This window comes from Lissotriton helveticus, chromosome 2_2 (assembly GCF_964261635.1).
Source record: "Lissotriton helveticus chromosome 2_2, aLisHel1.1, whole genome shotgun sequence".
In the NCBI taxonomy this organism is placed as follows: domain Eukaryota; kingdom Metazoa; phylum Chordata; class Amphibia; order Caudata; family Salamandridae; genus Lissotriton; species Lissotriton helveticus.
The window spans coordinates 189,532,834-189,549,516 of NC_136060.1; the positions used below are offsets into that span (position 1 = coordinate 189,532,834).

The window sequence follows — 16,683 nt, forward strand, 5'->3', positions numbered from 1 at the left end:
TTGGTGACTAGAAAAGTGGCCTCTGCATTGTGATCCAGCCTTCTGTACTAGCTTCTTCCACTAGATGTTTGATCTCATTAGTCAGTCTCGTTGTCGGGTTTTCATCCAGCGGTGTATAAAAATGGGTATTCCCTAGTTGTCTGAGGCACTCAATCCTATATGAGGCTGTATCTTGGACAACTATGGCGCCCCCCTTGTCCGCTGGTTTTATCACAATATTCGTGTCTCTTGACAAAGTTTCGAGTGCATTTCTCTCTAATTTAGAGAGGTTTTGATAAATGCCCTCTTTCGAAAAATCAAGCGACTTCAAATCATGTAGCACTGCTGCTTCAAAAGCACCTACTCTGGGTGGTACTTGTTGGAGTAGGGGCATGAAGGTGGACTTAACCCTCAAGCCTGTGTTCTTGTCAATGGTCAAATCTTCCGATTCTTTGTCTCTAAAGAGGTAATGTAACCTCACGGTTCTGAAGAATCTCTCAATCTCCCCTCGAATTTTGAAGGAGTCTCCATTATTGGTAGGCACAAAACCGAGCCCTTTGTTGAGTACCTTCTGTTCATTGGTGGTCAATGTCCGAGTACTGAGATTCACCACAAGATCTTCTTCTGCTTCTGGAACTGTTATCATTGATCTCATTTGTTGCGGGACATTGGGTTCTCTGGTTCGTCTGCCCATTGGACTTGACCTTGTCCTCTCCGTCTGCCTCGATTCCAGCCTCGGCCCTGTCCTAAAAAAGCCTGACTGTCAAAGTATTGAGGCTGCATCGGATAGTGTGACATTGGAGGAGGGAATTGAGGATACCCCCATGGGGCTGGTGGCCACCATGGTCCTGATTGATACATATTTCCTCGCCCATTATATCTGCGATTAGCTCGAATTTGACGGCCTTTCCCTCTCCATTGATTGCATATCGCATAGGATTGGTCCACGTGAGAACGTCACGTAGAACCTATCAGAACGCAGATAAAGGCGAGTCTCTCTCTGGTCCGCCAGTTCACTTTTTAGTCTCACGATCCGCACCAGGTCACCACCTCCCCCTCGGCTCAGAACAAGCACGAGGTAACGACGGAGAGGTAGGTGCGCTGTAAGCTGCGATTATATTTACTTTTACTTTTTCTTGTCTACTCATTTTGGCACTGTTTAATCGAGCGTGTAACACGAGGAGTACATCATCCTCAGTGATGACAGCGCTTGACTGCGTTGTTCCTTAGGTCAAAATTAGCTCATTTCGGGAGGCTTCTGATCCATTTAAAGGTGCATAGGATTAGTATGTTTAGGCTTACAACTGGTAACAACGCACTGAGGGTAAAACGTGTTATTCATGTTTTTACGAGTAGATTGGATATACACTCTTTTCAATGTCACTTGACCAGACATAGATGATGTTTGAATGATGTATCTCTTAGAATATACGTCACCCTTTCTATGGCTACCGAAGTCACCTACCTGTATCTAATTTGGGATATATTTTGATATTTTGATCCGATCCACAGGATGAACTGAAATACATTATTTTAAATAATTCTTTCTAGTGCGTGGCCTCCTTTAGCCTGAGCCGTCGCCAGGTGAGGTGAGGTTCTTCATCCCTAAAATGTGGGTAAGTTGCTAACAAGAACACACTGTACAAATCAATGTATATCCACATGATGATTGCTACAATGACCATAACTTTTTGTTGTGTGGTCTGTTTTGTGTTCTTTTATATTTCTTTTGACAGGAGAAGATACACCACCCATAAGAATGTCTGTAGTTTGTCTTTCACAGCACATGAAGTAAGTGTTGCAGTAGTGATTCATAGGTCCTGACGAAAGCCTCTTAAGGCTGAAACATGTTGACCAGATAACATCTATGGTAAATAGCAAACCATTTTTTCTGCTACTATCACTCTGTTTTTTAATTATACCATCTTGATGGGCACACCCAATAAAGTTTCCTTTTTGACATCAAGATAGGCATTTTTAAATCACTTGGATTATTATCCTCTCTGTTTCAGATATTCTTATATATTTTCTCTGAGCACTGCAACTAAGCCCTATCAGCCTCTAACTCTGTCATCTTCTCTGGTTGAGGGTTCAACCATTGGGTCCTAAGCTAGCCTCAATTTCTCCATGAGGAAGTGCTTTTTGGACACCAATTTTCAAGCATGAAATCCCAGATGACGAAGTTCCACTAGTGAGTGGGCTGATGGGTACTTTCTATTCTGGATCAAGTGTCTACTCTGGACTGCACTTCAAATTGTCCTATCCTTTGTATCTCTCCTGCTCTCTATTTATCTTGTTATTCCAGTTCCCCGGGTGGAATACTTTACAGGTTCCTCACCGTTTCTGGATCGTACAAAGACCTTTGGCACCTTTCGTGTGTTTGAATGTATAGTTGGGGGACAAGATGCCAGTAGGTCTATAAACTATTTCCCCTCGGGCCCTTCTCCACTCTGTAGTTTTATGTGTTTAGTTGTAGGCAGCTGTTCTTCATCCACCTTCCATTCCTTCTTGAAAGTTGTGTGTTTCGAGATGTTGGGTTCGTTGGATAGAGGATGAGTTGTGCGTTGTCTGCATATGATACGATGTTGAGACTGTGTACTCTGACGATGGAAGTGAGAGGTGACATGTAGACGTTGAACAGAGTGGGGCTGATGTAGAATCCCTGGGGGACTGCGCAGGTTGTTGGCGTGGGCTCTGAGATGAAAGGGGGGGTGGGGGAGTCTGACTCGCTGCGTTCTGCCAGAGAGGAATGACCAGATGCAGTGGAGGGCTTTGTTCCGGATTCCTGCATTGTGTAGTCTGCTGGCTAGGGTGCGGTGTAAGACTGTGTTGAATGCTGCGGAGAGGTCCAGGAGAATGAGGGCCACAGTCTCTTCTCTGTCGAGGAGGGAGCGGATTTCGTCTGTTGCAGCATTGAGGGCGGTCTCTGTGTTGTGGTTCTTCCTGAATGCTGATTGGGAGGAGTCGAGGGTGGTGTTCTCATCGATTAAGGAGGAGAGTTGTCTGTTGAAAGCTTTTTCAATGACTTTCGCCGGGTAGGGAAGTAGTGAGATCGGTCTGAAATTCTTGAGGTCGGTGGGGTCTGCCGAGGGTTTCTTTAGTGGAGGGTTTGATCTCTGTGTGTTTCCAGTCGTCGGAGAAGGAGGCGATTTTTAAGGATCGGTTGATGATTCTTTGTAGCTCAGGGCGATGATGTCTGCGGCTCTGTTGTAGATGTGGAGAGGACAGGGGCTCATGTGGACCCCAGAGTTGGGTGGACCTCATGGTCTTTAGGGTGTCTTCGATGCTAAGGGCGGTCCAGCTGGCCAGTGTCGGCTGTGTGGAGCAGTGAGCGGAGGATGTGGGTTCCTCGTGGAGGATGTTGTTGTCGAAGTTGTCATAAATGGTCTTGATTTTGTGGTGAAAGAAGGCACTGAGTTTGTCGCGGAGGTCCTGGGAGGGTGGGAGGTCAGTGGACTCGCTGTTGGGTTGGGCAAACTCTTTGATGATCCCAAATAGTTCCTTGCTGTTGTGTGCGTGGGCGGAAATTCTGTCCTGGAGTGCTTTCTTATTTGAGTGTCGAATGAATTAGTGGTGGTCAGTGGTTGCTGTTTTGCAGTTGTCGAGATTCGCTGGGGTTTTAGAGTTCCTCCATAGTTTCTCGAGACGTCTGCATGGACGTCTGGGTTCCCAGAGTTTGGTGGAGAACCAGCTGGCCTTCTTGGCGCGAGGGTTGGACGTAGTCAGTGATCCATTTGTGTAGGGTACGGGCGGTGGTGGTGAGGTCGTTGTCTGAGACGGTGGGAGCGGAGCTACTGAGGGTGGCAGTGAGCTGTTTGTCAGAGATCTTGTTCCAGTTCCTGCGTTGGAGCTGGGGTGGGGTTTGCGGAGGGTATTCGCTCTGTAGGTGAAGTGGACACAGCGGTGGTCCGTCCATGGGAGTTTGGAGGTGTGGCTGAAGGAGATGGCATTGCCTGCTGTGAAGATAGGGTCAAGGGTGTGTCCTGCTGAGTGCGTAGGTCCTGGTACTAATCTCATCGAGTCCGATGACGTGGAGGTTTTCCAGGAGAGAGATGGAGCTGGGGTCTTGGCGGCTGTCGAGGTGATAGTGGAGGTCACCCAGCAAAATGTAGTCGGTGGAGGTAATGGCACGGGGTGATTATGTCGGTGATGGAGTCGAGAAAGGTGAGCGGGGTCCAGGAGGTCGGTAGATGAGGGTGCCACTTATGGTGGTGGTCGGGTTGACCTGTATCTTGAAGTGGAGGTGTTCCATGAGGTCCGCAGGCCCGTCGGTGTAGGTGCTCAGGCGGAGCTTGCCCTTGTGGGCAATGGCAATGCGGCCTCCGGGGCGGTTTGGGCAATCCTTCAGAGTGATTTTGTATCTTTCGGGGATGGCAATCGCATTGTCAGGTCCTGAGGTGGTGCTTGTCCAGGTTTCGGTGAGGAAAGTGATGTCGGGAGAGGTGCTGTCTAGGAGCTTCCAGATTTCCGTGGCATGTCTATGGAGGGAGCGGACGTGGAGGAGGATGCATTGCAGGGTTTGGGGTGTGGTGGGGGTGTTGGTGGTCGGAAGAGGTGGGTCCTGGGTTTTGGCGATGTTGAGGGAGTGGTGGCAGTATCGCCAGGTGAAAGGACCTTGGGTGTCGAGAGCTTGCAGTTGTTCTTGCCGCGCTGAGTGCGTGGAGAGCCGTTGAACTGTATTGTTGGTAGGTTGGAGGACCAGAGTTCCTGATGCTGGTCGGGTTGCGGATGGGCGCAAACGGGCTTGCCTTTGGACCGCCTTCAGCACTCCAGTGGCAGGCCCGCTGTGCTGCCTCCATTAAGTAGAGGTCAGGGAGGGTGAGACAGCTGGGAGGTGGGAACGGGGATAAACGCGGGAGTAGGAGGGGTTGCGGGGGCAGCAGTGGTGGGAAGCGGCAGAAGGGTGGAGGAAGTCAGTAAGGAAACTGACTGAAAAAACTGAAATAAAAATAAAATAGCAAGAAAGAAAAACTAAGGCAAGCAGCTGCCAAGGTCTAGGCGAGAGCAGTCCAGTCCAGTCCAGTGGCCAGAACCGCAGTCTGTCGGGCAGAACGAAGAGGCAGAGCACTGCCTGAGCTATGGAGCTGCGCACTGCGAGAGCAGGAACCAGAGGAGTTTAGCTCGACTCAGCACACAGCGGCCTCCATTAAGTAGAGGTCAGGGTAGGGCGGGACACCTGGGAGGCAGGAACGGGGAGAAACGCGGGAGGGGTTGCGGGGGCAGCAGCGGCGGGAGGAAGTTAGTATGGATACTGACTGAAAACTGAAATAAAAAAATAAAATAGTAAGAAAGAAAAACTAAGGCAAGCAGCTGGCAAGGACTAGGCGAGAGCAGTCCAGTCCAGGGGCGAGAACCATGGTCTGTCAGGCAGAATGTAGAGGCAGAGCACTGCCTGAGCTATGGAGCTGCAAATAGCAAGAAAGAAAAACTAAGGCAAGCAGTTGGCAAGGACTAGGCGAGAGCAGTCCATTCCAGGGGAGAACCGCAGTCTGTTGGGCAGAATGCAGAGGCAGAGCACTGCCTGCGCTATGAAGCTGTGTGCTTGGAGAGCAGGAACCCAAGGGCTGACTCCCTGTTCATCGCTTTTGCGCACAGACACACCGCCAGAGGATCTCTGAAATCACTGACTCCTCCAAACACGCAGTGTGACATGTTGAAGGGATCGCGGAGGAATCTGGCCACTTTTATTCAGAATTATACACTGCCTAAATCACTTTTCCCGGATGACATTGCATCATACTTAGCGCAGACACCTCTAACAAAACTCCCGGATAGGGAGGCTTCCCTCTTAGATGAGGTTATCACCACTCAGGAGGTGCTGGGAGCCATAGGGAGACAAACTTGATAAGGCATCTGGTCAGGATGGGTTCACAGCCACCTTTTATTAACAATTTGTTGCCCCCAGTGCTGACCAGGTTGTACAACTCTTTTTACCCAGGTCTCCCTCAGGTCTCCCTCACGGACATTATGAAACCGACCATTATAACAGTCTTGCCTAAATAAGGGAAAGATCCGCATTACTGCACTTCATACCACCCTATCTCTTTATTGAATGAAGATACAAAGATTTTTACCAGCATCTTAGCCACCCGACTAGGACAGTATATGCCTGGATTAATAGATCCGGGCCAGGCCAACTTCATACCGGGACGCAGCTGCAGTGATAACACCAAGCGCCTGATTCATCTTATTGCTAGGACTACCTGTTTGAGAGCCCCCTCTCTACTTATATCCATCGCCGCTGAGAAAGCATTTGATCGGATACACTGGCTCTTCTTACAATCAGTGCTGGAAGCGATCGGTCTGGGACCTTGATTCCACCAAAGAACATGATCTAGCTACTCTGAACCTGTGGCATCTGTATGAGTTAATGGGTTACTATCCTGCCCCTTCTCTATCTCCAGAGGGACACAGCAAGGGTGCCCCCTGTCGCCACTCCTATTTGCGCGGGTTATGGTAACCTTGGCAGAGTAATTGCGGCGACATCCCCTTGTTGAGGGAGTCTATATGGGAGGCCAAACCCACAAGGTGGCGATGTACACACATGACGTGCTTCTAGCAATTACTACGCCCTGTGAATCTGTACCCTCACTTTTAGAAGAACATGAGTGGTTTGGTAAAGCCTCCGGATTCAGAGTAAACCCATGCAAATCCCAGGCCCTTAACCTAAATATTCCACATGCTGAGCAAATCCAACTAGCTGCTTTTTTCCCTATTCTTGGGCATCTAAGGGAATCCCATACTTAGGGATCCAGCTTTTCTCCACACCAGATAAGACTGTGACAAATAATAATATGAAGTGGAGAGGTGTGGCTCACTGGTTAGAGGCGGCAGACCTGTAAGCAGAGAACGGCCCGGGACCAGGGTTCAATTCCCGATGCGGCAGGGTCTTGGACCAGGGTCAACGGACTCGATAATTCTCGCCTCAGTGCCTACTCTAACCAGGGAACACACTCGGTAACTCTGGGCATTAAGCTTGCCTCATCTCTACAACGGCCCCCCACAGACGCCGGGGATGCCTGGTTTCACCCTGGAGATACCCAGAAAGGGAGCATCTCACAGAGAAAACCAGGACGGGTTCCCCAGCGGTCTACAGCGCCAGGACACTCGGGTAGAGTAACAGTGCGCTTTACAAGTATCCCACATTTACATGAATCCCTATTAGTGACGGCTCGCTCTATTGTGCAATCTTGGCATGGGGTCCCATCTTATGGATTGTTCGGATAGCGTCTATCAAAATGTCTCTGTTTCCTAAGTACTTGTATCTCATGAAAAAACGCTGCCACTATAACCTTCACATCATGTCCTGCAAAAACTGCAGCATATCAAAGGGCTTCATTTAGAAAGGTAAACACCCTAGGATAGCCAAGGAGCGATCATACTTGTCGGTGGCAAAGAGCAGGATTAGGCATCCCACACTTGATGAAATATTATCGGGCGGCGCAGCTGCCCTACCTAGTGGAATGGCATCGCCCGACCACACAGAAACATTGGTGTTTTTTATACCAGGCTGTGACGGGTATATATATTTGGAAAATATTGTGGCTTCTGCTGAGATACTAACCGCCAGGGGTGTATATTTCTCCAGTAGTACGGGCGACAATGAGGTTGTGGGATAAATGTAGTGTGTCGAAGCAGCTCTCAACCCCCATCTCCCCACTCACGCTCATTATAGGAAATGCAGATTTTCCCCCTGCTTTGCAGGGCACATCCTTCTCCTGCTGGCAGGAAGCTAATTGCAAAAGAATTGGAGATCTCTTCGACGTCCGGGGCTTACTAGATTTCTCAGAACTGCAGAAGGATTTTGGGTTATCTGATGACAGAATACTGTCATTGCACCGTAATTCGCCATTGGGTGACTCTTCCACTGGTGTGCCCCATGCGAGCGGACCATCTACCCCTTTTAAATGATGGCTCCTTTCTCGGAAGGATGACTGATATCCTCTTTCTGACATTTAAGCCTTCCTAAACATTGTTCCTTCTGAGTTGGCCTCTCCTGCACGAGAATGGTGGAAAATGGAATGCGAGTATAGGTTTTCGGAGAAAGAATTGTCTGATATCTTGCAACAAACCTGCGTGTCCCCCTGCAGTGTTTATGGTAGAGAACCCCTTAGGATCACCTATTATTGGTATTACACACCCTCACACATTGCAAAGTGGAAAAGGGATACGAAAATCGCTGCTGGCACAACTGCAACACTTTAGGAATCATGTCTCATCTATTGTGCCATTGCCCTAAACACCGATACTGGGCAGATGTTCTTCCGGACATTGACCAGAGGTTTAACAGAGACATACCCAGTTTTCTTAGTTATATTTTCTTAGGCCTTCCAAACACACTGACATACCTCTTGAGATCAAAGAGGGGAAGAGCCATTGCTTTGGCAATTTTCGCTGCCAAAAAAGCCTTATTATCCAACTGGGGCACAGACACCGTACACCCAACCACTCTGACTAGTTACACAAACTTTAGGACTTTCTCTGTATTTTAGAAGCTAGCCTCCATCATGAAATTTGTATCCAGTACCTTTGATTAACTTTCCTGCCCAATGTACCTACGGATACTCAATCTTACCATAGACGAGTTGGATACAGCGTAATTCTCCTACGAAATGGAGTGGCAGTTGGAAATTACATTTTGATATTACTGAGCAAGCGCACCCAGCTCTTACCTTTCATTGCCCTCCTCCCTATTACGCTATCCTTACTTCCCCATTTCTTCTGCAGATCTTCTACTGTTATCTCCCATTGATACATTCCTAATTCTTTGTTTCCTTGTCGGCCGGTGGATGTAGGCGAGTGCTTCTGCTACCTGTTTTTTTTCTTTTAAATCAATAAAAAAGTCGATTTAAGCCTAAAAGTTATATTTTGAAATAACTAGCAGTAACATTGCTGATCTTTAAATCCACATGCTAAAACAATCTGTTTAGACTTTGCTTGACAGCAAAGTCAGTCGTCATGTAATCACATAGAGAGCATTAAAAACCATTACAAAGAGTAGGGCTTAGCACCACCCCTATGCTGATTTTCCTCTCTACAAATATTTAATTGGGCAGAAGTTGTGTCATTAAGAGGTTGCATTGCAGTACACTAAAATAGTGACGGTCACATACACTGTGATTTAGGTATATGCACTGTTCTACTTACCATACTCTAGATACCTCCCTCCTCCCCACCACCGACAAACAGCCCACCATCACCACCTGGAAACCGGCTACCAACGAAGACACTGCCACAACCATTAAGAACACCCACTGGAGCCCCCACGGACCTCTGCCCGCCACACATCTACCACAGAGCCACCGCCACCATAGCACCCGGACTATGCGGGACCATTAACACCTCTTTTGAATCCGGCATCTTTCCCGACGACTAGAAGCGGGCAGAGGTCAGGCCCCTCCTCAAGAAACCCGTGGCTGACCCGACGGACCTGAAAAACTACCGGCCCATCTCTCTCCTTTCCTTCGCAGCCAAAGTCACAGAGAAATTCATCAATGTGCATGCTACTCGACCAGGGCCACACTGTGGCGCTCATCCTACTAGACCTCTCTGCAGCCTTTGAAACCGTCTCCCACCGCACTCTCGCCGCCAGACTTCACGACGCCGGCATACGGGGTACCGCCCTCGACTGGATCCGCTCCTTCCTCACCGGTAGGACCTAAAGGATCAGACTCCCACCATTCCTCTCCGAACCCACAGAGATCAACTGCGGAGTACCCCAAGGTTCCTCGCTCTGCCCCACGCTCTTCAACATCTAAATGGAGCCCCTCGCTGCCATTGTTAGACAGCATGGGCTCAGCATAGTATTCTACGCTGACAACACCCAGCTCATCTTCTCCCTCACAAGGAACCCTGAAGACACCAGACTCAGCTTGTAGTAATGAATGAAAGACGTCGCTGTCTGGATGAACCATAGCTGCCTTAAGCTGAACTCGGAAAAGACAGAGGGCCTCGTCCTTGGACCCTACTCCACTGCCTGGGACCACACCTGGTGGCCTTTCGCCCTCGGAAACCCACCCACTCCATCAGACCAAGCCCGAAACCTCTGCATTATTGTAGACTCCTTCCTCACCAGGACCCACCAGATCAACGGCGTCGCCTCCACCTGCTTCAAGTCCCTCCACATCCTACGCAAGACCTTCAAGTTGATCCCCCCCCCCGAATGCAGAAAGACCGCCGCACACGCACTCATAACCAGCAGACTGGACTACAGAAACGCCCTCTACGCCGGAATCAACAAAACCCTGCTACACAAGCTCCAAACCATCCAGAACACCGCAGCCAGACTCGTCCTCGGAACCCCACAACACGAGAATATAACCCTGCAGCTACGAGACCTCCACTGGCTTCCCATCACGAAGAGAGTAACCTTCAAGCTACTCACCCACACCTACTAATCCCTCCACAGCATCGGACCCAAATACCTCAACTAAAGAGTCTCCTTCCACGTACCCAAAAGGAACCTCCTTCGCTTTAGAGACCCCCGCAGCTGCAGAACCAGAGCAGAAGGAAGAGCCTTCTCCTACGTCGCAGCAAAAACCTTGAACAAGCTCCAGTCAACATCAAACGCTCCCCCACTCTGCACACCTTCAGGAAGAGCCTCCAGACCTGGCTCTTCGACTGATCTGGAGCTGCACACCCCCTCACTTACACCCCCCCCCCCCGCCCCCAGACCCTTACGGGTGAGTAGTGCGCTTTATAAACCCCTGATTGATTGATTGACCATATATTTAAGATTATTTCGTTCATATGTTTAAATAGGCACCAATGGTCTTTCAGTGAGGTACAGGTATGCCTCTGAAAATATGCGTCATGCCACATGAACCAGCAGCAGAAGTGTCATCACCATATGGCCTGGCAGTCTTTCTTCCATGTCTAAGGGTAAACATGTGTCACTTTACAAAAGGACAATGGACATGGCTGGCTTTGCATATCTAGCTCTGCAGTCTCAGGCATGGTGTTCCTAAGCAGCACCAGTATCACTTCTACCTGTACTCCTATCTGCAGTAGGCACCACTCCCCCAGCAACAGGGGCCAGGTAGCTCCATCTTCACTCATCTCCTGTCAGGGCATGAGGGAAGCATATGTGCAGAGCATGCTACACCCCAGAACAGACATGCACCAGTTGAGTTCCGCATACCCCTTCTCCCAGGGTAAGCAGCGAAGATGGCGGGGAGCCAGGGTCGGTCCCCAACTTGCCACAGTTGCTTCTTTAGGGCCTGCCCAACAGTTCTTTCCAGGGATCATGATGGCAGTACTTCCAGTGGCTGCAAGTCAGCCAGAAGACTGGACTCATGAGCTGTGCCTCGCGCACAGGAGGATGCTGCAGATGCAATGATCCCCATCATCAAACGACTGCTGCAACACCACATCTCAGCCAAGCACCTCTTCAAGAAACCTGTCTCGCAGGTTTGTGTGGGGTGCAAAACTCTCAGACATAAGTGCAGGAGAGGGACAGAGTGCAATAAGGTCTTAGACCACTAACCTGTCCCGCACGCAGCTGGCAAGCTGACTTGCTGTGCAAATACCAACCTGTGGTACCTCTGACGACCTCCGGTCACACCAGGTCCTATCAGTTACCAAGTGCACCACACCACCTCTTCACAGTTCGTTTAGTCTGGCCAATGCCGGACACACAACATGTACTCGGAGATATTCTCTAGCTGCTATATGCACCACAAATTCCAGCAGATCTGTCACCCATCTTCCTTGAAGCCGCGGCCACTGCATGTAAGAGCAGTGGGGCGGTGGGGCTGGCTGGTGGGGGGATTTCGAGAGACAACCACAAGGGGAAATCAAATAAATAAATAATTTTCCCTCGTGGGCGTCTATTGAAATCCCCATCCCCCCCCCCCAGCCGGCCCCACCGCTCAATTGTATATATTGCTATGTAAAATTGTATAAATAAATAAAATGTAATTCTATGAAAAACGTGCTGGTTAGTAGGGTCATATTTACATTCCCTAACCTCCGCATCACATTCCCTTTTTTGAAACGGTCTAGGCACATCACACAATTCTGTGCAGAGCACCTCATGTTTGAAAAGCTCGAACGATAACAAACTTTAGTAAAGCCAATAAGTCTGGCTTGCATTTCCAGTAAAAAGCCTTTGCCAATGCTTGTTCCGTAAGGTAAATATCACAAGAAGTCGTAGTAACGTTGGAGTGGACTTATGGCGTACGGTTTTAGCTTAATGTAGAACATATTTAGTGTTTACGTTTTTCTATGGCCCAACGTTACCACTGTAGATTACTTTTCGTGTGCATCCCATTGTATTGGATATACATATTTTTAGAGTTTTCTATATCGCTGGTGAGACCTAACGTTCTAACCTAGCATGTCTAGCTCAACAATAACCACACGATTTAGGCAAACATTAATCTGCAGTATTTTCTGCGCAAAACCTGTTTTGACTTCCAAGTAATCAAAACCCTGCACCAAGATTGGCATCTGCATTTTATTGACTCCTCACAAGGTGGCTACCATTGTATTGCCTAGTTCAATAAAATGATGATTGATAAATATGTATAGTTTGGCTTAATAATGTTTAAACTAGAACACTAGGCAGATTATAAAAGTGTTGAGAAGCACTGAAGGTAGATAGAACACCTACTAATGTTGGGAGGTCTACTAAAGACCATGGTTGGCAGATGGTGACCACAGGTCCTCTGCTCCAACATCCCAATGTTTCTGCAGTGCATGCCATGCCTTGTAAATGCTCTGTATGAACAGGCAGCTCTCTATTAACACAACAGAATCGCTTCAGAAAGCAACAGGTTCAGTTGCAGGACCGAGTGTATCCATGGGATAACCCACCAAGAGCATGGTACTGCCTACTTGAGCCTCAAAACATCAGATTAAAACTCCAAGTGATACAGTAATATTCCATGAAGCATTATACTCATGTTAGAGCAGGCACACGTAGAATATAGGGAAAAGAACTAAGATTCAACACACATCCCTCAAGCGACCGGATTCTGGACAAAGTGAGATTGCACAAACAAGTTGACAAAGCTCTGAAGCGAACGCGAAAAAACCTAAAGCAAGCTAAAAGACCAGACTGTACAGGGATACATAGAATAATGTTAACAAGACCTGCATGTGCCAAGTAAACTTCCACGCGGGACCTTAACACACCTTTTCTCATTGCTTTGGAAAACAACAAACAGGTGGCACATGTAGCCTCACGCTCAAGGTGGAGTAGGGACACTTAGAAAACAGAAAAAGCAAGGTGAACCGTTTTGCTTTCTGTTTCTCCAGTTATCTTGGAACGTTCAGCTCTCTGTGGATAGGATTTTCCAATAGGAGTATAGTGTAGCCAAATGTTTAATGCCCGCTCCCAGATGTAACAACAGTTGACAGTGGGCTAGAACGCCATAGAACTGTAGATAGGTATTGTAGACAAGGGAATAGTCTTTCCTCCATTTCCCTTAGTCCCATGACATAATGCTTAGAGCTATGGCATAATGCGCTGCTATGACGTTGTATGTGTACTCAAACTGTTCCTTGCCAGTAACTGAACACTGGCAGTCACGGGAGCACCACCATGCCGGGCCGTACGGAATAAACACTATTTTCAAGTGACAAACCACACAAAAAGAGAGAAGATAGTGTTGTCTGTGGTGTCACTTGCAACCCGCGACAGCTTATGTGTACTCAAAGGCTCTTCGTTCACAACATTAAAGACTTCCCATTTAAGCTTTTCAATCTTCTATTTACCCAACCAACCATACATGCATGCACTGGCCTGTAACCACCCGGACAACAGTTAAAAACACTGCAAGAATGCATTAGTGGTAGAAAGGCGATATGCAACTTAAAATAGCTATACTATTCACGATGGTTCCCGCACCAGAAGCCTGTCACAATGTCTGTGTGAAGAAATATAATGCCATGAGAACTGCCTACTGTTTGCCAGAGTAGTGCAGTCATCGCCAAAGTACTTCCAATATTTGAGGAGGGTCCAATTATATTAGAGCACTGCTCAGGTGTTCTAGGGTGCTGCTAAAATGATGCTTAGTGTGCACTCTTGCAAGCAATGCAGCTTAAATAGGCACCATTACTGCTCAAAGTACTGCACATCACGAAACAGCTTCACATACGTGCCAGATTTTCACTTGACTCTTCAACAAGCTGGCGTCTTCTAGCTTTACTCTCAGCCCCCTTACGCCACAGCGCTGTGGGCTTTCTTCCAATACAGACCTGGAAACCCAGCGGGTTTTCATAGACTACTGTCTGACTTCCAACAGCATAGCAGGCACTGCATCAACTGCACTATCTATGTGTAGCATGAGCACACTAAGCACAGGACTCTGCAGCACTGTTTGTTGGAACTCCAGGCTGCTGGCATCATTGCACTGGTAGGATATGAAGGCTGGTGCTGTTTTTATGTTTTTTCTGCAGTCAGTTACATCTTTTCTCATTCCTCCTGAATCTTCTTTATTCTCTAAGTATCACCTTATCACCACTGTCGCGGACGACGAGAACCTTTGGACTCTGTGCAGCATCTAGAGGGGGGGGGGGGGGGTCAGAATGCGTTACAGTTTGAAGAAAGAAACAAGCTGCAGGGAACGGGATATAAAGCCTCCAAAAGGACACTCAGAATTTCAAGGTAATGTTCTGTAGGTAAAAGACACAAGTGTGAAAAGGCCTCTCAAAGGATGCTACAGAAGAAGACATCCGCATGACGGTAATATTCTGTGGGTGAAAGAAACAAATAATCAAACAAGCATTACAAAGGTGATATGGGAGGAGCTAGAAAAAGATTTCAGAATTAGGAAAGCGTTCTATAATAAAGTTTTTAATTTTTTTCCGGAAAGGACAAACACTTCCCTGGCACCTCGAGCTATCGGGTGAGAGTTCCACATGAAGGAAGCTACACCAAAAAGGCTTAATCACAACAGAATGGCACTTAAATCTTTGAGTGAAGAAGAGGAAACTGTTTGGTAATTAAGTTTATTAACACTGGATATTTCTTACAGCGGAGTCGAGGTAAATTGGGTTTGAAGTTTGAGTGGTTTGTAAGTGAGGCACTCCAGTTTTAATTAAATTCTCACCTGCGGGGATAAACCCTAAAGTTCTCTCAGAACAGCTGTCTCATATTCAGATACGTTTTTTGCATTCTGACGAACATGTGGTCACTGGAAAAATGTTTGTGGGCACCAGGTTGTTTTAGATGCTCTAATCAGAAGAGCAGTGTTGTAGTCAATTAAAAAAAATATAATGGCTTAAATGAATGTATGCAAATCGGTTTGATTTAGGCAGGGTTTCAGTCTTTTTACAAAGAGGGGGCAGTCTTGCCGATTTGTTTGTGTGTTAGATGTGTGGGTTCATGGAAAGGTTTGAGCCTAACCAGTAGCCAAGGCATTATGCTTCTTGAGCAAGGCAAGGAGAACAACATTTCATAGGAAGTTCATTTAGCCATTCTCTATCGAACTTCCGATGGTGCTCTCGGGCAACGAGGATGAATCCAGTATTTTAGGGTGTTTAACTTGAGGACGTTTTAGGACTTCAATTTGGTTTTAATGTTTCAAAGGCAGTCCTTGAGATGAAAGATTTCCATAAAGGAGGTCATTTCCATGCATTGGTGAGGGACATCCGGATACTGTTGGGTAGACTACCTAGTTATTCCATATTGACTCTCAGCATTTCCATGTATAAACGGTCAGAAGCAGAATAGATATCTGCAGGAGGATATCAATGTGCCTCTGATGATCAACTGTCATAGACCACTTAGAGGAAAAGAAGGATGGTATAATATATATTATAAAGTATATGTCATATAATAAAAGAATACTGAATGGTACAATGGCCAACTAAATATATGATCACCACTCTCCATATCCGATGTATAATTTGTGACCAACACAGCGTTATCCATTTGCTAAAACCTAATAAAATTTGTTATGAAAAAATATATATGATCACCCTCTGCTCAAACAGCCAGTCAAAGAATAAATCCACTTGACATCAATGGGAATTTGGCAGACATAGAGATGGTCACCAAAGCCTTTTATAGAACAATGAGCAGACTCTAATAATATGGTCTCTTTCTGAGGTTGGGCTGGTGGTCAGGAATGCTCAACAAATGGAGAGATGGGAGATTGTCCCAGGAGATTGCCTTATATCCCTGTAGGCTAGTTTGCTCGTGACTAGGGAGGATACAGAAAGCATAACCAATACATAGAAACCGTTTCTGGGTTTACAGAGGCAGCTGCCCAGTATGCTAGGTCAACTTGTGTTTACATAACGTCTGCTCTACGCTACAGATCTCAAAGAACAAGGAAGAAGAAACACATTACAATTTTACTTGTCCTCAAATGCAGAAAGGAGGTTCTATACATCAGAACTTTAATCACAGCAATTTGAAAGAACACAATCACTGCCCTGTTAGCGAAGGTTTTTTAACAAATAAAACATACATCTGCTGAGTGTGCAGTGCCACGTAAAGGCACTCAATGGCACACATGGGTATTGCATTTGTGCGGGTTCACAAATGACTGTGTTTGTAAGATCTGCACATGAAGTACTGAGGGCTCCTCCCTAAGTCCCACTCTTTTTAATCTGTATATGCTCCCCCTTGCCAACATTGTGCAATCGTTTGGATTGTCATTTGTTCCTTACGCCAATGACACCCAGCTGGTTATGTCTATCTCTCCTGACCAAACTTCAAATTATCTATCTCTGACTCCAGTTGGATGGCCG

At 47.2% G+C, this 16,683-nt stretch overlaps 1 protein-coding gene across 3 annotated transcripts in view; it reads right to left on the reverse strand.

Moving 5' to 3' along the window:
• The window catches only part of KLHL5 (kelch like family member 5), a 506,424-nt gene that overhangs the window by 329,927 nt on the left and 159,814 nt on the right, over positions 1-16,683 (reverse strand). The window contains exon 1 of one of the 3 annotated variants that reach the window (XM_078678333.1): positions 8,652-8,716. The exons of the other annotated variants lie outside the window; for them this stretch is intronic. The gene's annotated coding sequence lies outside the window, so the exon portion shown is untranslated. Of the gene's footprint in view, positions 1-8,651; positions 8,717-16,683 lie in introns of those variants that run through there. 3 annotated transcript variants of the gene reach the window in all.